Consider the following 22575-nt stretch of genomic DNA (forward strand, 5'->3'; position numbering starts at 1 on the left):
GTCATTGTGTTGGTATTATCCTTTGTTGGGCTGGATTCATGGAAATATATTGTGTGTATTTGGTTTTGTCATGTAATACTTTGGTTTCTCCATCCATGGTAATTGAGAGTTTTGCTGGGTATAGTAGCCTGAGCTGGCATTTGTGTTCTCTTAGGGTCTGTATAACATCTGTCCAGGATCTTCTGGCTTTCATAGTCTCTGGTGAGAAGTATGGTGTAATTCTAATAGGTCTGCCTTTATATGTTACTTGACCTTTCTCCCTTACTGCTTTTAATATTTTTCTTCATTTAGTGCATTTGTTGTTCTGATTATTATGTGTTGGGAGGAATTTCTTTTCTGGTCCAGTCTATTTGTAGTTCTGCAGGCTTCTTACATGTTCATGGTCATCTCTTTCTTTTGGTTAGGGAAGTTTTCTTCTATAATTTTGTTGAAAATATTTACTAGTCCTTTAAGTTGAAAATCATCATCATCTATACCTATTATTCTTAGGTTTGGTCTTCTTATTGTGTCCTGGATTTCCTGGATGTTTTGAGTTAGGATCTTTTTGCATTTTTGCATTTTCTTTGATTGTTGTGTCCATGTTTTCTATGGAATCTTCTGCAACTGAGATTCTTTCTTCCATCTCTTGTATTCTGTTGCTGATGCTCGCTTCTATGGTTCCTGATTTCTTTCCTAGGATTTCTATCTCCTGAGTTGTCTCTCTTTGTGTTTTCTTCATTGTTTCTACTTCCATTTTTAGATTCTGGATGATTTTTTTCAATTATTTCACCTGTTTTGTAGTGTTTTCCTGTAACTCTCTAAGGCATTTTTGTGTTTCTTCTTTAAGGGCTTCTAGTTGTTTACTTGTATTTTCCTGTATTTCCTTCTTAAAGTCCTCCATCATTATCATGAGAAGTGATTATAGATCCATGTCTTGCTTTTCTGGTATGATGGTGTATCCAGGACTTTCTATGGTGGGAGAGTCTGGTTCTGATGATGCCAAGTAACCTTGGTTTCTGTTGCTTCTCTTCTTATGCTTGCCTCCTGCCATCTGACTATCTCAAGTGCTTGCTGCCTTCAATATATCTGATTGTAGCCTATCCTTCCTATAATCCCAATTGATTCAGGACTCCTCAGAGTCCAGCTTTCTCTGTGAGCCTTTGATTGTGGGCTCCTGTGAACCTGAGATTCTGGGTGTGTCAGAGTTCTTGGNAGTCAAGCTTCCTCTGAGATCCTGAAATCCTGGTGTGACCAAGCTTCTGTTATCCTGGGATCCTGGGTGTGTTACAGTGTCTGGAAGTGGTGTCTCCTCTGAGGACCATGTAGCTGTCTGGTCTGTTTGAAACCAAGGTAAACTAGTGCCAATCAGAAGGAACCCGAGCCTCTGGTTAGGCAGGGCTCCCGTGTCCTTGCTCCTGCAGTGACAGGCCCATCACAATTAGTTTGGAACAGATGTTTCGTTCCACTCAACAGTGATCCTAAGATTGTGTGGAGAGTCCTCTGGGCACTTTGAGGGTGTCTGCCAATTCACGTCCGTCCCAGGTGACCCAGAGCTGGTGCCTACCAGAAGGGACTTGTGCCCCTGGTCAGGCAGGTTTTTTCTTCCCTGCTACTGACTCAGGTCCCACACAATTGGATTGGAACCGATGTTGTGTTCCACTCACCAGTGATCCTAAGATCTCATGGAGAGTCCTCTGGGGACCTTGGGGGTGTCCACCTATTCATGCCCAAGCTGACTGGGAGCTGGAGCCTACCAGAAGGCCAATTTGGTGTTTTTAATTAAAATTTCTTTCAAGAAAAGATGACTTGCACCTCAGTTAAAGAACATCATGAGTCTTGAAGCAGTTGCTAGGTTCCTGACATGAATGTATGAGTTTATTGGCACTGGTCTTATTCATAGGTTTGCCTTAGAAAAATCCACTTACTGATTACTTCCTGTTAATTTTCTATACCTCAAGTTTCTAGAGAAATAGTGAGGGTTATAGTAGATATGGTCTTTCTTCCAACACTGCAATCCTTAGAAGGATTTACTTGAAGTCAGCCTTGTCTGGCAAGTATGAGTTTGGCTCTTTTGTTGCTCTCAGAAAACATTTAACTGATTAAGTAGATGGTGGCTAGTCGACAGCTACAATTCATGCTGTGTATCTCCCTTAAATCTGAGGGTGTGGAATTTGTCTGGTTCTATGCAGAGGATGCAATTTGACCAGCCACCATCAATAGCTGTGGACATCCTCTCCAAAGGACTTCACTAAGCAGAAACATTACAAAGGCCATGCACCATTTGTAATTATGGAGAAGAATATGTTTTGTGCCTCTTTGCATAATGGACAGAATAAAAGAAAGAACATGGAGTCCCATAGAATCTTCAGTCTTCCTCTCTTCTGATTTGAGTATGTAATTTACTCTATATAGTCACAATAAGTATTAGCCATCTACATGAAGGGTCCTCATGGACCTTTTAAGAAAACCTTAGATGGAGTCCTAGGCTTTCCCTAAACAGTACCTCATGAATTTATAATATACTGGAGAAGACATGAACTAACAGGGCCCTTATGTTACAGTAGGTGGTTAAGAATGCATGATAGAGGGCTGGAGAGATTGCTCAGCCATTAAAGGCTAGGCTCACAACCAAAAATATAAGAATGAATGATAGAAGGAGCTCAGGATGCTCTGCAGCAACAACAGAAATCTTTCCTGCATCCTTAATGAGACAGTCAAACATTCCTAGAGATGTTAAGCTTATTCTGATGCCTAAAAGATTAGGTGAGAGCCAGAGGTCTACAATCTTCATATTCTGATATATTCTCTAATACAATTTCAGAAAATAGACCCCAGTATAACACTCTAAACCATAATTATCAGAACACTGAAATTTAAAGAATAGTAGCAATTTTCCCCTCACAATCACAGGTCTGATCAAGTTCAAATAAGTTTCCATGGCAACAGAAAAACAGCAACTTATTGTCTCCAACTGGTTCAGAATTCAGGCTTGCTTTGTTCATAAATACTGATCACTAACCCCTATTCCTTGGTTCCCATGTGGTTTCTTGAGGACACACTCTCTGTGCTCTTGCATTCACCTTCTCTGGCTCAACTGATCTTCACAGATAAGTGGTAGTAGCCAGTTGTGGAACCCACATTCTGGTCTGATTCTCATCTTCCTCATGCCTTCTTTAAAGCATGGTTTATAAGAAATCTGCCCCATTATATGATTTACAATGTTTAAAAAAATCTTTTAATGATTTATGATATAAAAACAAAGTCCTATGCATGTTCTAGAAAACAACTAAAAAAGTAGCATTTACCGTGGTTTAAGACACTGTTTCCAGGTATATTTGAATCATGTGAAAAACTGAAACTGAAGCTGAGCTCTTCTTTTGAAGTTCTTGTTTCAAGCAGTTTGGAGAACAGCTGAAGAATTCTTCCTATTAATGCTTAGGATAGAACACAGGGCCTCGAGGGTGCTATGTAAATGTTCCACCACTGAGCCATACCCATACCTCAAGATGTATTTCTATATTCTCTAGTGATACAGGCATTGTTAGCCAAGGGTCAGACTTGGAGAATCACTGGCCTAAGCATTAGAAGAACAAGCCACTATTTCTTGAACTAGTAGATGTCACCACCTGAGAGTCTAAAAACAGTGTCAAAGACCTGAGTGGTCTCTATAAAAATGGTTAATTTGAATGCAGCTATCATGATAATTATTGAAATTTAATAGTTTATTCTAAGGTATCTAAATGACCACATTGTTTCCATATAACTTCAGTGTCTACATTGAATTTATAATTAAAATTACATTGATACTAAATAGCACTCTTTTAGTTGCTGCTAATAAAAAGTAAACAATGTGTTAAAACTAGAGGTGAACTGATTATATAAATTATGTATTCATATTTGGTGTAAATCAAATGAGATTATAAATATGACTGAATTTAGCAGTAATTAGAGATTTATCAGTAATTATAATATAAAGCATTCAGCAAAGAAAGATTGGCACTATCCATCCATAGGTCCAGAAAACAAAGTCAGATCTCAATCAAAGTGGGCCAAATGGTAATACAAAGTGCCATATTCTCTTGATGAATAGTGATTCAGTTTGGGGGAAATGTGTGTTCTCCAATTATTTTAATTGCCATCGATTCTAAGAATTACATTTCAGCTAGGTACTGTTTGAAACATCAGTTTATAAATACGTCTCTTCTTATTTGCACTGTTAGTAAACGTTTGAAACTCCCAATACCTATAATCTTATCAGTGTTAGGAGTCTATAGTTATATTTTACCAGGCAAATTTCTGGGTAACTGGAGTCTAGCCATGTAGGACAGTGCTGGTACTAAACTTCTAACTATTACTGTAACCAACTTAGTGTTTCAATCTCTTTTAAATTCTCTCTGTGAGGTGATAAAAACTAATAAGCAAAATGTATTTTAATACAGAAAAAATTTTAAAACAATAAGCAAATATGGATGGAATACATACATACAATACATACATACAATAATAACACCAAGTCCCTGACAGGAAAAGGAGAGAAGAAACAGGAAGAAGTAAGTCAGCAGAAATGTACCTGGGAATAAATGAGACATCTCTGGAAAGGACAAATACATCTATTATGCCTTACATTTGATGAGAACATGAAATCAGATTATTATGATAAGATTTGTACAAGAACCCATGAATCTTTTTCTTTCTTCTATGCCCAAAGTCATCATTCATTGTTAACTACATCTCTACCTTATTCAGCACACTCTAAAAGCAATATGTCTGCTTACAGACAACAAATGACAATGGTTTAAGGGCATTAGATAGAGTTGAGCAGCTCAGCAATTCACAAATACAGTTGCTCTTTAAAATATTCTAGATTGGTGCTAGTCTCGGTGCACAATAGTAAGTAAAATGCATGCAGGGAGCATTTTAATGGAACTCATGGTATTGAGAAGAATAAGCAAAAGAAAACTGTAGAAACACAAGGACACCCACCCAGGTTAAGAAGGTCCAAAGTGCTTATATGAGAAAGTGGGCAGGAGGAAATTAGAAATAGGTCTTCAGATGATCTACTCCTAGAAGAGAAAAAGTCCCATGAGTAAATATCTGGGAAGAGATGTCACTGTCCTTCTCTGTGCAAATACAGTAATGAAATATCCATTGACATCTTCTCTGGGAAGACCCTTCTGTGCTGTGCTGTATGATCCTTCTAGGTTGCTTATTATTTGAAAAAATAAAAACCCCAATCTACAGAACATACTTCACCAAAAATGACATACTTGTCTAATTATTACAGACTATAAGGTGATGTACCATGACAGAAATGGCGAATAATATCCCCAGGCATCACTTAGATTCTCATAGACTCCACCACGTATCCTAATATGCTTAGACTTTTCCCATGTTTCACTTGAATGCTGATATTTGCAATATACTCTCAAGCTGACAATTCGTATTTTTGTGTTATTTCAACAATGACAAACTCTGACTGAAAGAGTCAGTTGGAATTACTCAGGTAAGACAATGGCAGTATATGGAAAAGGAGCAGAGCACAAGACGAGAGAAAACAGAGGTAAAGGAAGTGGTTTGGAAAAGAGCCCAGAGGGAAAAGAGAATGAAGCTTGGCTTACACAAAGAGTAAAAGATGAAGCGAGCAGATGCCAAGTTATAGAAGGCTCTGTGGACCATGGAAGTAGTTTGCAATTCATTCCCAAAGCAACAGGATAACTGAAGTGGTTTAAGAAGAAAAATGACAGGATTAGATAGGCTTTTTGGAAACAAAACATGAACACCATGGAGAAGGTATTAAAGAAATGCAAGACATCACAACAGAAAGCTTTTAAAGTCATAAACATAATGCATACTAACTAAACATTGAAAAGGCGTGGGGTTTTTTTACCCTAAAATTTTGCCCAGTCCATAGATACACATACACTGTATGCTGAACCAAATTTATAAGATTGAGTTTAGTATTGTTTGCAATAACCCATGGTGGAAATGACCAAATGTCCACGAACAACAAAATAAGTAAGGACCCAGTGAAATAACTGGGAAATGCAATATACAGTAGTGGAAATGAGCAAATTGCTGGTACAACAACAACAGGTCTATTTCCCCCAGTTGTACAATTACACTAAGCAAGCCAGATGCCAATAATGCATTCTCTATGCACTCAAGATGCATTCTAGTACTGAACTTAGAGCAATGGTTTATTTCAAAGTAAACTGAAATCTGGGGAGTGTAAACCACTACAGAGCTCCTAGGGGACTGACCATATTTTGTTTCCCATTACTGTGGTTCTATATGGTACTGACAACATTCTGTTTCTTGGTCAGATTTTTGGCTCATTAGTCTTTATAAGTAGGTACTACCGGTACCTTTATTTTTAGTTTGTGTTCATATATATATATATTTGTTTTAACAAAACAAGTTAATAAGGAAATGGTATCAGAATTGAAGCTTCCACACTGACCTCAACAGCAGCAGTCAGGCATTTGAAGAATGTAATAGTTTGTGTTAGCCTGGTTTTTTGTTTTGTCTGAGAATATTCTGATAATTATATTCTGCTGATTCTAAAGTTTGGATTCACTAATAAGGAGTAAAGTTTGAAATTTTTAAACATGCAGTGGTGGTGCATGCCTTTAATCCCAGCACTTGGGAGGCAGAGGCAGGAAGATTTCTGAGTTTGAGGCCAGCCTGGTCTACAGAGTGAGTTCCAGGACAACCAGGGCTACACAGAGAAACCCTGTCTTGAAAAACAAACAAACAAACAAAAAAACCACAAAAAAAAAACAGAAAAGAAAAAAGGAAGTTTTCAGCCTGTGGCTGTAGGGGGAAAGCAGAACAGTATGGCCATAGCTCCAAAAGATCAAAGAATATTGGCTGGATTTAGAGAACCCCAGCCTCAAGCACTTTCCTAGGCTCAATTTTTAAATAAATAAATAATAGAATGTATTTGTTTGTTTGTTTGTAGGCATGTGCATTGCCACACAGCACAGGCATCAAGGGCAGAGGACGATTCTCTTCTTACAACCTGTGCAGGTCCCAGGTATCAGACTCAGGCCATCATCAAGCTTGATAACAAGTATCTTTACTCATTGATCCACCTCACCAGCCCTCCTGCACTTAATTCTGTTCTCAGACAGCACATCTATTAGGAGATACTGGACAGACAAACAGCCCTTCTATACTGGGTAGACAAACAGCCCTTCTACTCAGGGGTTGGTTACCACCTAAATCCATTAAGTTAAACACACACTCACACACACACACACACACACACACACACAGAGTGTTAGGGAGAAAGTAAGCTTGCCTCAGGTCTCAAGATCTCTAGTCACATGGCAAAATAGCTACAGAGTTAGACAGATAGCAACCAGCAGTGGACCAGAAAAAAGCTGTCGCAGAAATAATGCTAATATTTTCTGTGGTGTCCAGATGACTAAACACAAAGGGAGGTACAGCATCAGCAAATATAGATTACCAGAGCTAACAGGACAAAGCAACCATGCAGGCAAGGTTTGAAAGTGACCATAGATTCCCTTCATAGGCCATTTCTTTGGGCCATGTAAACCGTAATTTCCCCAATCTCAGATGTTCTACAAGAACACAAGAGAGGGGAAATAGATGAGGAGTCTGAGCTTTGAGCTGGCAAACTGCATTTTACCACTGAGCAGAAAGGAGTAAGAAAGTAGCTGGTTTTTTGGGGGGTTATTTTGTTTTGTTTTGTTTTGCCTTGAATCTATACTTTAGCAGCAAGACCTAAAAAGATTTACACACAGTTTTGATGACCCAATTGTTACTCCCTTCACATCCAGAAAGATGGGCTTTCTAAGGTATGGAGAAAGAAGTGTTTGAGAGCTATAAAGGAGAAACTTTTATGTCACTAAGGTAAAGATTAAGAAACAAAATGAAACTAGCTGTCACCAAGTGAGAATCTATAGACACGACTCCTTCTCACAAATCTTGAGAATCTCTCAAGGTTTCTCTCAAGATATAAAAGGGATGAATGAGACCTCCTGGAGTTTTCTGGGCCACCACCTGCCTTTATGAAGAAAAAACACAGGATGCAAAGTAAACTCTTGTCTGATGTAGTTAGTCTCAGAGACTTAAGGATGGGTATTTTTTTTATACTGTTTACTCATATTTTGCAACTTCTTTCTAGCAATTTAAGCCACTTAGCATTAAAACCACTATGGAAAGACAGAAATAATGGGCAGAATCATTTCCTATAACTTTTGCCACAAAGCAGTCATCAAATCGGGACTTACTATTTGTGTATGTAAGATAAATGTTGTCAATTCATTTTAACCTCCCTTCATTGTCCTGCTTTGAGATCTGGTTTTTTTTATTCCCAGCGTTAAAACATATTTTAAGAACTGTGACAAGCAAAGGAGAGCACAATGCTTTATTAACTAGGAAAATTACCTATCAATTTTATGGCATAAGTGATAATGTTTTTAATCAACACCCAACCATTGCTCATCTCTAGGACAGATCATGTTTTTAAGAGGTAAACATTAAGTGCATTCTTCCCTGAATGTCATCCTCAAGAGAGGGTTTAATGGAACGAGAAAGGTCAGTGGTTCACTCGTGTTTACATTACTAGTTCAGTGGAACCAGCACACTGCTTTCATCCAAGCTCCCACCTACTCTTTAGATCTCAGATAAACATCCATCATCTCTGACCTGGACCACTCCTATGGCCTCTTCACTGCTACAGCCCATACATTTGCATCTTGCCTTCTTCACTCTACATTCTGGACTTTATCTAAAGTTCTTCCCCCCCCCCCCAAATGGCATTAGTTCCATAGTTAAAACTTCAAAATTACTTTCAATGTTCTGAGACCAAGAATACTTGACATATAGGCTAGATCCTGCTTGATCTTCTTTGACTGTGCCTCTACAGCCTACTCTGCACAGAGCCACACCTCTGCATTTCAAGATGCACTTTCTTCTTTCTTGCCTCATTTTTTTTCAGGGTACAAGTTATGTCTAGTGGGTCTCTATATGCAATTTTCTCTGCTCTTTCCCTTCATTTTCCCTTTTGTCAATTGTTACCTGCCTTTTTCTGAGTCCCCAATTCAAGTATTATCATCAGGTAATCCTCTCTAACCTCTGCATGTGAAAATGATTATTCCTTTCCTTCAAGCTGGTATGGTATGGTATGGTATGGTATGGTATGGTATGGTATGGTATGGTATGGTATGGTGTGTGTTGACTATGATGGTGCTGTCTTAAAAGGTTATGAAACAATTGCTAGCAGGAGATGTTGGCTCACTGGGGAGACACTGTAAAGATGTGTATCTATGCTATCTATGCTTTCTGACTGAGTTATCTGCTGCCAGGATGTGACCTGTTGCCAAAATACAATCCTTTATCTCATTTTCCTGTTAGTTTCATCAGGAGTCAGAATAAAATCTTCTTTATGTCATTACTGAGGTTGTTTTAGCCTTTCAATAGTTCTGTCATATGCCTCCCTAACTCCTTAAAAATTACCCTCAGCATTGCTAGTGGAGAAGTGGCTTGTTTTGTTTTTAACATTTCGTTATTTCTGTCTATACAGGATGCTGGAGGTATACTATTCTAGTCCTAGAAACAGTCACTTTCCAAAGAAAAGTGGTCCTTGTCATTGAAATAGGAGAAACAAAACCTAGGTGATAGATACATTAATGTCATTGTTTATAGGTCCTCTGTGCAAAAACAAAAACAGAACAAAACTTAATATATATATATATGTATATATATAAAACTTTATTATTTTTGTCCACTCATATTTTAAAGATTTATTTATTATTATATGTAAGTACACTGTAGCTGTCTTCAGATGCACCAGAAGAGGGAGTCAGATCTCGTTATAGATGGTTGTGAGCCACCATGTGATTGCTGGGATTTGAACTCAGGACCTTCAGAAGAGCAGTCGGTGCTCTTAACCACTGAGCCATCTCTCCAGCCCCCATTGTCCACTCATTTTAACAGATTATAAAGTACTTCTGATGGGAAAGACCTTGTGCTCAATGCTTGAATACAATGGTGTGATCAAAACTGACCTAATATATTAATATACTTAGTACTAATATATAATATATATTACATATAACACTTGTATATTTATTATATTATATAGAATATAGCATATATTAGTGTTATAGAATATATAAGCATTCACATTAGCATATACAGAGATAGAGTCTTTTATGTTGAACTAAACATGAGTTTGCACCAAAACCTCCCACCATAATCCACTCATTTTAGATACCTCCACTTGCTCATCTAAACCTCTGACTCAAGGAGAAACCTGGCTACCTCCATCTATCTTCCATACTAAACTGTTCAATCACAGTAAGCTTGGATAATGGCATCAAATCATTAGCTCACACTTTATTAACTAGAGTACAGTGCTGATGTCTAATTCTCTTTGCCTTTAGCCCATTAGTTTCCATTTATTCACAGTATTACATAATTCATCAATTTTTCTCCATTTTCTTTTTGGTGATGCTGTTTTATGTAGTGGAGTTAGACATCTCATTCCATCCTAGGTTTCTTTCTCCCCTCAAGGGACTCTTTGGAAATATGCAGTGCATTGTGGGGTTATGGTAACATCTTCCCAGTCTGCACCAAGTAAGCAGATCTCAGCATAGCTGTCCATATCCATCTTGCTTTTTAGATTTGAACATGGCACTGTACCCTAGAGGAATAAAGAAATTCATAGATGTTCAATGTGTCCCATCATTTGTTGGGAAGACAGGAATGACAACATCTAAGTAATACTATTCAGCAATTAAAAACATGGACATCATGAATTTTGCAGGCAAATGGATGGAACCAGAAAATATCATCCTGAGTGAGGTAACCCAGACTCAAAAGGACAAGCATGGTATGTACTCATTTATAAGTGGATAGTAGCCATAAAGTAATATACTAATACCTAGGATACACTCTACAGACTCAAAAAAGCTAAACAAGAAAGAAGGCCCAAGTGAGAATGCTTGAATCTCACCTAGAAGGGGGAAATGATAAAGTGATAGGAGGCATGTTGACTGCATTTTGAAGGTAATTCTGCTCTCCTGGGAGGGGCTGCAAATGAGGAATGAGTCCTGTACTCAGGTGACTTCTGGTGAACTATCCCCTAATGAATAAAGGAGCCAATAACTGAACGAGTAGGTGGGACTTCCGGGTTGTATAAGGGAAGAAAGGAAGCAGGAGAACGAGGGGGTCTTTTTGGACGGGGATAGTGTGAGGACAAGATGTAATTACTAGTGTCTCCCTGTTTCAATGGCCAATCTATCAGGATTTGCCACTGTAAGATTCAGATTTAATAAGGCTTACAAAATTAGGATTTTAGTTGTTGCACCCAGCGATTGAGTTACCATTGTTTTTGAACTAAGTTTGTGTTGTGTTTTCTTTCACGAGGCAGCTCATCTGTGTTTAAGACAGAAAGGTACTGCAGCAAAGCATGGGTTTGCCTGATGTGCTCCACAAAGGCCTGGAAGAACCGTGAAAGGCAGCCTGGTTTCTGGTAGAGCACAAGCTGGGAACCCCGGTGACCCTGAGGGATGGCAGGCATTTTGCCTAGTTCCCCAACACTAGGCTCCTGGCACGAGGCAGCAGCTCTCCATAGATTTGTGGCCATCAGTTATGTAAGGGCAATGCCTCAAACCCCTCCACAGGTAGAGGACATGACCACAGGTCATGTAGCCTCAAGACAGATCTCCACTGTAGTGAAGGGCTTAGTCAATTAAGCTTTCCTTCCCAGACACTCCTCCCTGCAAAAGGTATTTAACCTCAGGCCCACCTTGAGAAGGAGGATATGGTTTTACTCATCCATCTTCCACCATGACAATAAATGCCTTAAAACCATGGACTGGCCAGGCGGTGGTGGCACACGCCTTTAATCCCAGCACTTGGGAGGCAGAGGCAGGCGGATTTCTGAGTCCGAGGCCAGCCTGGTCTACAAAGTGAGTGCCAGGACAGCCAGGGCTACACAGAGAAACCCTGTCTCGAAAAAACCAAAAAAGAAAAAAGAAAAGAGAAGAGAAGAGAAGAGAAGAGAAGAGAAGAGAAGAGAAGAGAAGAGAAGAGAAGAGAAGAGAAGAGAAGAGAAAAAAAAAACAACAAAAAAAAAACCCATGGACTGTCTCTTTTCACTGGGATCCACTGTGGGTTGCCATAGAGAAAGCCTTCCCCTATACAGCTGTGACTAATCTCCTGTACAAGGCCTTTCTGTGCTCCCAGCCACGACCACAAAGCCAAGCCAGCTGCCCGCCAACAAACCAAGGACTCTATCCCACTCCATTCTCAGCTCTTCTGTGGCATCCAGCAGCACCTGGGTGCCCAGGAGCCTAAGAACCAGCCTGGGCCTCTTTGCAGGTCCGGGGACCCCTGAGCCAGCTCCAGCTGTTCCTGGGACCACAGACAGCACTCCCCCTCCCCCCCAGAGTGGTGTCCCGAGGCTTCTCCATAGCCTGACACCCACCCACGTCCCACTTCCCCGAGTGGCCTGAGCTCTGTGGCAGAGCGGATACGGTAGCCATCAACCCTACAAAGACCATGGGGGATTTGAAGCATGGGGCTGGCATAGTGGTGGGAACTTAGAGAACTGGGTGGAGAAATTTTGGAGCTCTGAGTCAGAGAGTGTCCACAAGAACTGGGAGCCAAACCATAAACTTGACTTCTGCTTTCCTCCTGAGAGTAGCTGTGTGTAGTGCGGGCAGCTTGAAGTTCTTTTAATATTTCCCACAACAGAGGCAGATAAAGGAAAGGAACTAGGAGGGAGAAAGGGATGGGAAGGGGAATGAGGAGGATCAGGATCAGGTGTGGGGAAAGAGAGAAGAGCGGGCCAAAAGGCCAGGAGAATTCAAGGAAATCTGCAGCTGGCTGGGGTATGGGTTGGGGGCATCTCTATGACATGCCAAAGACTTGAGATGGAGGGCTTCCAAGAGTCAATGCGGGTGACCTTAACTGAGATGCATGGTAGTGAGGATACGGAACTTGAAAAGGCCACCTAGCTCCTATAGTCAGGCAGGACCTTGAAAAGGTCACCTAGCTCCTATAGTCAGGCAGGACCCTTAGTGGAGGGATAAGAATAGCAATCCACCCACAAATTTGTCCTGTCTACAAGAAACACAAGGACAAAGTTAGAACAGAGACTGAGGGAATGAACAACCAATAACTGGCCCAACTTGATATGCAACCCATGGACAATCTCCAGTCCCTGACACTATTAATGATATGCTGTTATGCTTTCAGACTTGAACCTAGCATAACTGTCCTCTGAGAGGCTCTACCCAACAGCTTACTGAAACAGATACAGAGACCCACTGCCAAGAGACTCTTATGGAAGAGTTGGAAGAAGGATTGAGGGCTCTGAGGATGATAGGAACTCCACAGGGAGACCAACAGAATCAACTAACCTGGATCCTTAGGGACTCTCAGAGAACAAAGGACCCAGCCCATTCATAGCAGATGTGCAGCTCAGTCCCCATGTGGGTGGCCCAACAACTGAAGCAAGGGACTGTCCCTAAAGCCATTGCCTATCTGTAGAATCTGTTCTCTCAACTGGGCTGCCTTGCCTGGCCTCAGTGGGAGAGGATGCACCTAATCCTGGAGAGATTTGACGTGCCAAGGTGGGGAAATGCCTGGGGGACATTCTTTTAGAAGAGAAGGGGTTGGGGAGAGATTCTATGAGGGGGGACCAAGAAAGGGGGAAGAAAGCAATGAAGTTGTAATATGCATGAATAAATTAATTAATTGAAAAATATATTTATTTTAATGGTTATTGTTCTCCTTTAAACACTAACATATTTAAGGAAAAGATTCTGTCAGTTTTGCTCACCCAATTGTATTCAAACATTGAGCACAAGATGTGACCCATCAAAAGTACTTTATAAACATCTATTAAAATGGGAGGGCAAATGAATAAATACCAAGTAGAAATTCAAGACCCTTTCCATCTCACATGTAGTCCTCTTTTTCTCAGCTTCACCCTCATTTTCTGTTTGTAGGCTTTTCTTGAGTCCTGATTTGTTGGTTACTATTGACCTTTCGGTCATAAATATAACCACTCTGTTAGTATTTGTTCAATACCTCTCAAAGGAAAAGGTTGACATATCTTTTCTTAATAATTCATTTTTTACATCATCATTGCTATGGTTTTGTTGTTTGCGTGTTTATTTGCTTGTTTGTTTGTTTTGGCAAAAACTAATTATTGAGATGGGGAGGAACATATATTTTGAATCTGTAATAAATTTATATAAAAATACAAAACAAACTGTGTATGGCAGCACAGAGGTTCATTACTGGTCAGTGTGCTGAGAATGAGTGGCTGTGGTTGCTCAGCCCTAGGTGGGTGAGTGATACCAGTCTCACCAAATCAAAGGGTTTAGGAACATTGCAGAAGAGTAGACAGGAAGAATGTATGAGCCTGAACATTGAGTTTAGGGCTGTAAAGTTCAGAATCCTGGACATCACAAAGGATGATGCATACATCAATGCATAGCAGTTGTGCATCTCTGCATAAGACCTGCAGCCAATCAAAACTCCATCCTGGACAGGGAGAGAGCCCACCCCTAACCAAGGAGCTACTGTCAGCTGATTACTGCTAAGGAAGGAACAGTCAGTTTTCTTTGGGATATATTTGCTGGTAGGCTTTCCATGCCCCATTGAATGACCCTGCAGCTATTTGCATATGTTCAACATTAATTGGACTCAAGGGACTTAGAATAGTAATAATGCAGGAGAAAGCCAGGTTTGTTGGTCTGAGTAAAATTGAAGAGAGGTAGCAGGAGATGGGTGAAATCAAAATACACTGTATGCATATGTGAATTTTCAAAGCATGAATAAATAATGTTTAAATTTTAACCAATTAAAAATTTTAAAGAAATTTTTAGAAATTTTAAAGACAGCTAAAGTTTAAACTTCTAAAGTTAGCAAATTCTCAGACATTCATAAGATTCATAAATGAAAGAGCCATTTTGTTTTTGCTGTAGTGGTATACTTTAGTGACATAGTTGTTTTATATACAGTTTAAGTACATATATAAGCATATGTATATGTAAGTATATAAGTATATATTTAAGTAGCAACAACATTTTCCAATACAAAGCTTTTGCAGTTGTAGTAGAAAGTGAATTCCACATAGGAAAAAATTGTCATCTATTTTAGATTTTCATTTAGTATTTCATTATTCAGTAGGGATTTTTTTTAATCAAGCAAGACCTTAAAGTATTTCTTTTAATGGTTACTTTGTTTTATGTAGTCTATATTTTTCATACCCTATATAATAAATAATAATAATAATAAGCAGTTATATAATAGTTCCCAGTAAAGTTTAGGAATTTGAAACATTTTTCTTTCATAAAATTCAGAGGAAAGTTTATCTTGTCAAAACTTTGATAAAGTTCTGAATATTTATACATGATTTTGAAGAGTTCTAACACTAAAGATAGTTCAATGCATATATACAAACCCATTTAGGAAAAGCAGCTATGCTTATTATATTCTCTATCCACAGCTATTTATAGAAGCTATCCATTACATTAAATGTTATATGCAATTACATTATTCCAAAGTGGCCATCATGATACCATGATTTATTGGCTTACAATTTACAAAAAAAAAAAATCAACTTGTTGGTTACTTCTACATCATTTTAAATGAAAACTGACCATTTGGGGAATTTATCTCACAAGATGCATTCACAATTGGTTTTTCAGTAGTTGCTGAAGCATGTATTAAGGCATTTCTTTAATCAAAAAATAAAGCTCCATTTTGTCCCAACAAAATAAGATCGTGATTGGTACAGACTTTTCTAATAAGAAACAGAATGTAGATTTTCTTTTCCTTTAATAGAGAGCATAAAGCCTCCAGTTTTGACAAAACATATTTAAACATACAGAATAGAGGAGATATAACACTTTTTAAAACTATCCTGGTAAAGTTATTTTAAAATTATTCTTAATTCAATCTTAGCTCTTTCTTAGTGCAATGCATTAAGCTATATGATTCTAAATGTAAAAATAGCAGAAATAATTAATAGCAACTTGAAGGGAAGTGGAAAAGTATTTTTGGTACAACTCCCAGCATCTGAGAAAATAAATGACTTCAATAATGGCTAGGAAATCTTTGCAAGTGAATTGATTTTCAATTTTGGCTCTCAATCAAATTAAAGATTGACCTCATAGAATAGGTTAGCTAATAGATCATTAAAGCTGACTTGATGTCAGACCACTTTGAGATGCTTGGAATATCACTCAGAAAATATTCAAAGAATTAAATCAATTCCATTCTCATCTACTCATCACCAGAATAAAATGCACTTTATGGGTTGATGCTTAACCTTCTCTATCTTACTCAAGTGATAAGTATGTATATGCAACCAGAGTTTCATCTTTTTAATCCATGTTATTTAGAATAACAGGTCTTACCGAATGAATCTCACTATATATATGGTATTTATTAGAATGGTTTATAGGCTGCAGTTCTGCTAATCCATCAATAGCTGGCTGTGAATGGAAAGTCCAAAAATTCTGTAATCGTTTAGTCCACAACACAGGATGTCTCAGCCAGAATCCCGAGGAAATGGAGTCTAATGCCAGTGAATGGACTGGCTAGTGAGACAAGGGTAAGCATGCAAAGAGCAAAAGCTTCCTTTTTTCATGTGTTTCTATAACAGGCTTCCAGTAGAACGTATGGAACAGATTAAAGGTGTATCAAAGACATCTGTCTTCCTACATAAACAATGAACATTAAGTGGATCTACCTGCTTCAAATTAAGCGACTATCCTTCCCAGGTGTGTCTCCATTTTTGGATTTTAGTTAATTCCTGATATACTCAAGTTGACAACTCTGAATAGTCAGTCATCAGATGCATTAACTGAGAGACCAGATCTTGGGTTCAGACTCCATCTTAGAGAACCTGACCTAAAGTGAAACTTGACTTACTCGCCAACAAACCTGCGTCTACAGGTTACAAGCCTGCCCCTGGCACTTCACTTCCTAACCACCACCAATCAGGAGGAAAGCAGAAGTCAAGTTTATGGTTTGGCTCCCAGCATCAGCCAATTATTTTAACAAAATTCTATAGTAGCCCCCCAATTAGATGTGTGCTAGTCTAGAAAACCCCTTTCTTGTTTTCTTGCCTCTATAAATGATTGCTTGAAACTGGGCTGGGGGCTTCACCTCTGTGTCCTGCTGCATCAGGGTCAAGCTCACACTCTGAGACCCTAGTGCAATTGTATCAGAATTGGCTCTTTGCTGGTCTTTTGGGGCTTACATAATATAACTAACTCACATAACATAACTAATTGAAAAAAGTGTTGTGATCTGAGTTAGGGCTGACCTAACTCCCTCCTCTCCATTTCTCTATCTACTTATTTTCTTTGATTTATTTTATGTGAACTGTTTTGCCTGCCTGTGTGTCTGTGCACCACATGCAGGCCCAATATCCATGCAAGTCAAAAGAGAGTGTCAAACCCTTGAGATTGGAATTGTGGAATGCTGTAAGCTATGACATAGGTACTGGGAGTTGAAACCAGATCCTCTTGATGAACAACCAGTGTGCTTCAATACTAAGTCACCTCTGACTTTGACTCTCTTTGTTATCAAACTAGCTTTTAACTTGTAGCATTCCTCTTGTCTGTCTCAGGCTCCCAATTTCTATGATTGTAGTCACTGTAGTACCATTATTTCCACATCTCTCATAGCAGATGTGGAAAACAAGTAAAATAATTTAGTGAAAGAGAAATCAAAGCACTCACACAGACGTGATGAAACTTCCGAAAAGGAACATAAAGAAACAACAGTAATGCTCAGAACCCCAATGCAGAAGGGATGACCAGCAGTTTGAAGACATTTTACCTTTCACCATTGGGGAGAAGGAAAAGAAAGGAATCCTCAAATCTTTAACTGTTATTCCTGTTAAGATAAAACTATAAGTAAATGGAAATCTCAGATTTCTTTACTCCTGACAACTTTTGAGCACTACTGGCATGCTGGGTAAATTCTCCTGAAGATGTTTTGAGAAAGCTCTTTGAGACAATAGTAGTCAACACATTGTTCTGGTCTAACACAGCAGAAGATGATGTTAAAGATATGTGAGATGCATTCAGTAAGAAACAAAGGAGTGAGAGACTCAGGCTCTTTTCTGTTGTCAGGGACAATGTTGTGGACACCACAGGAGACAGTCGTACACCTGCTGCTGCTGATAAGGTTCGCTCATGACTCTTGTAACCTGAGACAGAAATAGACGGGTGTTCTGCCTTCAAGTGGATGTAAAGACATTGCCTAGAAAATTCCCTTCTCAGATTGGGATGAGAAAACTGACTATGGAGTATTGACATGAGGGCAGGTTTATGTTGTACACAGTAGATTTTTCTTTCCAGTTTAGGATTATGGCTTCTACATTTGCATAGAACTGTCTCCAGACTATATAAACACCCTGGTCTTCTTATCTTAAAACATAATTTATAAAGGTTTGTCCTTGTCATAGAGATGTCAGTCACACTAAAAACAATTGAGAATTTTGTTGTTTTCTCCATTGATCACAACTGCTTCTAGAACATGACAATGTAATTTCTGTTCTATTTCTGCATCATGAAAAATCAGGTCAGATAGTCCAGAGCAAAGATAGCTCTGGTCTCTCAGTGGATGGCTGGATGCTTTTAAATTTTAGAACTGCTACAAGCCCTTTTATTTTGTTCTTTGGTTTTGGTTGTTGTTTTTGTTGGGTGTGGGTTTTTTGAAATTAAAATATAATTACATCATATTCCACTTTATCTTCCTCCCTCCAACCCTCCCCCATTCTTTCAAAATCAAGGACTCTTGACCTCTTTTTCTTTAATTGTTGTTATACATTATATTATATTATATTAATATATCAATACATGCATGCATACATACATACATACATAAGATATATCGATTCCTAAAGATATAGACACAGCCTGATTAGTCCATATAATGTTACTCATTTGAATGTGATTTCACTGGTATTGAATAACTATTAATTGAGGCCTCTTCTCTAGGGCAGACTTTCTCCTGTTCTTAGCATTCCTTAGTTGCCTATAGTTCTTTGTCTTAGGTTGAGAGTTCCTAAAGATTTCCCCCCTCCATGTTAGCATGTATATTGGTATCATCCTTGTGAAGGTCTTTTCTGGGCAGCCATGTTGATGAAACTTCACAGATGTCATTTCCCTGAAATTTCCAGGAGACTCAATCCCACAGCAGACATCCTGTTCCTCTGACTCTTACAATCTTTCCAGCTCTTCTTCCATGAACTTTATACCTATAGGTAAGTAATGTTTTTTTTTTAATTATTAAACAAAGAAACTCCTCTTTGCAACAGAGGGAAACTGCTATAAAAACCCACTACAAATCAAATGCAGAGAACATGTGATCATGTAGTGGCTCTGTAATCTACAGAGAGTCCTGACTCTCAGGCTTGAAGGTGAATACAAGCTGTTTGAGACCTTGGACAGGGCACCCCAGGACCTAGACTGGTGATTCGAGGCCTTTATACCTTTCCCCAGGCAGGTGCTGAGATGGCAGGGATGGGGAGAGCTACCAACCAGTCCCCCATCCATGTGGAACTCAGAGCCCAAGCCTCCCCGGTGTCTATGCACCAATATCCAATGTTGAGAGAGGCCTGAGACAGAATCAGGCCCCACATTACCAGGCTCCTGGAACAAGGGATCCTGTAGAAGTGCCAATCAGCTTGGAATACTCCCCTCCTGCCTGTGAAAAAAACCTGAGACCCAAGGCTAAGGAGAACTGTCCAGAGGGGACTAAACGCCCCTTAGAGGAGCTGAGAGGATTGAGATACAGAGCCTCAGCCGAGAAGACCCAAATCTGCCAGAGAAAAGTAAGGTATCCGGGCTACCTGCTGAAAAAAATTCCTGGGCATGGCCAGGTTCTGCCAGCTATGGATTCCAGGGTTTGCTCAATTGGCTGCCCCAGCCCCACCCCCAACTAAAAACAGACAGCCCTTCCATTGGGGTAAAGAAGAGCAACAGGCTTTTGATGCGATTAAGCAGGCTTTACTGGAGTCCCCTGCTCTAGGACTGCCTGATGACAGCAGACCTTTCCAAACCTTTATGTAGCAGAAAGCAGGGGGATAGCCAAGGGAGTGCTCACTCAGTGGCTGGGCCCCTGGAAGCCACCAGTTGCCTATCTGTCAAAGAAATTACACCCTGTTGCTGCTAGGTGGTCTTCTTGTCTACAGATAGTGGTGGCAGTGCTGTTTTCTTTAAAGATGCTGATAATTAACTCTGGGGCAAAATCTGACCATGACAGCTCCCTGTGACTTGGAGAGCATTGTTCACTAGCCCCTGGATTAATGTCTGATCAATGCCCGCATGACTCTGTTGCTAAACTCAGATTGGGTGATCTTTGAGTCACCAGTGGCCTTCAACCCGACCACTCTGATACCTGGCCCAGACCTCAATCTGCCAGCTCCGGATTGCAGCAGATTCCAGCTGAGGACCAAGGATGGTAAAAGGACCTGTCGGATCATCTGCTCCCAGATGCTGAGGCAACCTGGTTCACTGATGGCAGCAGCTACCTGGTAGAGGGACAGCACAAGGTGGGAACCACCATTGTAGAAAGGTGCCAGGGTATGTCAGCCTAAAAGGCAGAGCTGATAGCTCTGACCAAAGCCTTAGACCTGGGAGTAGGCAAAAAGATCAACATCTACACGGATAGCAGGTATGCCTTTGCCACAGCCCATGTCCACAAGGCTAAATATCAAGAGAAAGAACTGGTCACATCAGAGGGAGAAGGAATAAACAAGGAGGAAATCTTGGATCTAATGAAGCCAGCAACTGTGAGTATCATTCATTGCCCAAGACATCAGAAGAGAAGAGACTCAGTGTCCCAGAGCAATAACCAGGCAGATCAGTGGCTCAAGAAGTGGCTATGCAGGAGCCTATCCTGGTTATGGGCCTGCAAGAGACACCTGCTGGGAAATGGACTAAGGGATGGCTTCACTTAAAATATATAGAAGGACTCAGACTGCTAGCCAGCCTACCAACTATTACCAAGAGAAGGAAGGACAATTACACACACAAGAAGGGAGAACTATACTCCCCAGAAAGCAAGCAAAAGACTTACTAGGCCAAATGCACAGATAATCTTATTTAGGGGATAAAAAGCTTGTCCAAGCAGTTAAGGGACCTAACAAATATATAATAGACCTCAGGTTCTGGGCCAGAGAGATAGTAGAACAGTGTAAAGTATGCTAGGAAGTAAATGCTTATGCAGCCAAGAATAAACAGGGCAAACCAAGGGAGAACAGCCTGGAGTTTATTAGTAGGTTGATTTTACAGAAGTTAAGCCAGGAAGATATGATTACAAATATCTTCTGGTGTTTGTAGATGTTTTCCCTAGATGGGTTGAGACATTCCCCACCAAGCAGGAAACAGCTACTGTGGTAGCTAAAAAGATATTAGAAGAAAATTTTCCAGAGGTTCAAAGTGCCCAAGGTAATTGGATTGGACAATGCTTTTGTCTCTTAAGGTAAGTCAGGGATTGGCAGAGATATTGGGGACTAATTGGAAGCCCCATTGTGCATCCCCAGAGCTCATGGCAGGTAAAGGAAATAAACAGAACCCCTATAAGAGACCTTGACTAAATTGACCTTGGAGACTGGCTCATACTGGTTGGTGCCCCTCCCCCTGGCCCTGAACACCCTCTTCCATTTTAACCTGGCCCCTTTTGAGATCCTGCATGGGACACCCACTCCCTTGTCCCTGGCTCTCAATCCCCCCAGAGTGACTTTTCAGGCAGACAAGGATCTTATGGCTCCCCACCTGGAATTGTGGCCTAAACTTAGTGCCCTGTGTAACACAGGTAATTCGGGACCCTCTGTGACCCACCACCACCACAAGAGCACAGAGCTACATGGTGTAGGTAGCCAACATTTTGAATGTATGTAGGTACAGGTGCCTGGTGAAGACAGAAGAGTGCATAAAAATCCCTTATAGCTCTGAGGCGGCGCCATTTTCGGCTCCAGGCAACCGGCCACCTTCCTGGTCAGAGCACAGGTGTCCGCCCAGCCTGAGAGGCTTCTGCCTCAGGTTCTGTGGGAGCCGCCTTGGTTCTGGGACTCCGCTGAAAGTAGTCTACACAGGTGAGAGTGTGNANTACTGAAACAACGGCTTCTGTGACAGGTCAAAGCAACACAGCTTCTGGGAAAGATCCTGTTTTGGGCCTTCATCTTCGGCCAGGAGAGGTCCAAACACCAGATAACTGTGCACCTTCCCTGAAAGAGGAGACCTTGCCTGCAGAAACTGCCCTGACCACTGAAACTCAGAGGAGAGAGCTAGTCTCCCAGGTCTGCTCATAGAGGGTAACAAAATCACCAGAGGAACAATCTCTAAACAGAGACAACTATAACAACTAACCGCCAGAGATTACCAGATGGCGAAAGGTAAACCTAAGAATATTACTAACAGAAACCAGGACCACTCACCATCATCTGAACCCAGCACTCCCACTTCGCCCAGTCCAGGGCACCCCAACACACCTGAAAAGCTAGACCTGGATTTAAAAGCATATCTCATGATGATAGTAGAGGACATCAAGAAGGACTTAAATAACTCACTTAAAGAAATA

The sequence above is a fragment of the Mus caroli genome, chromosome 15 (genome assembly GCF_900094665.2).
Source record: "Mus caroli chromosome 15, CAROLI_EIJ_v1.1, whole genome shotgun sequence".
Lineage (NCBI taxonomy): Eukaryota > Metazoa > Chordata > Mammalia > Rodentia > Muridae > Mus > Mus caroli.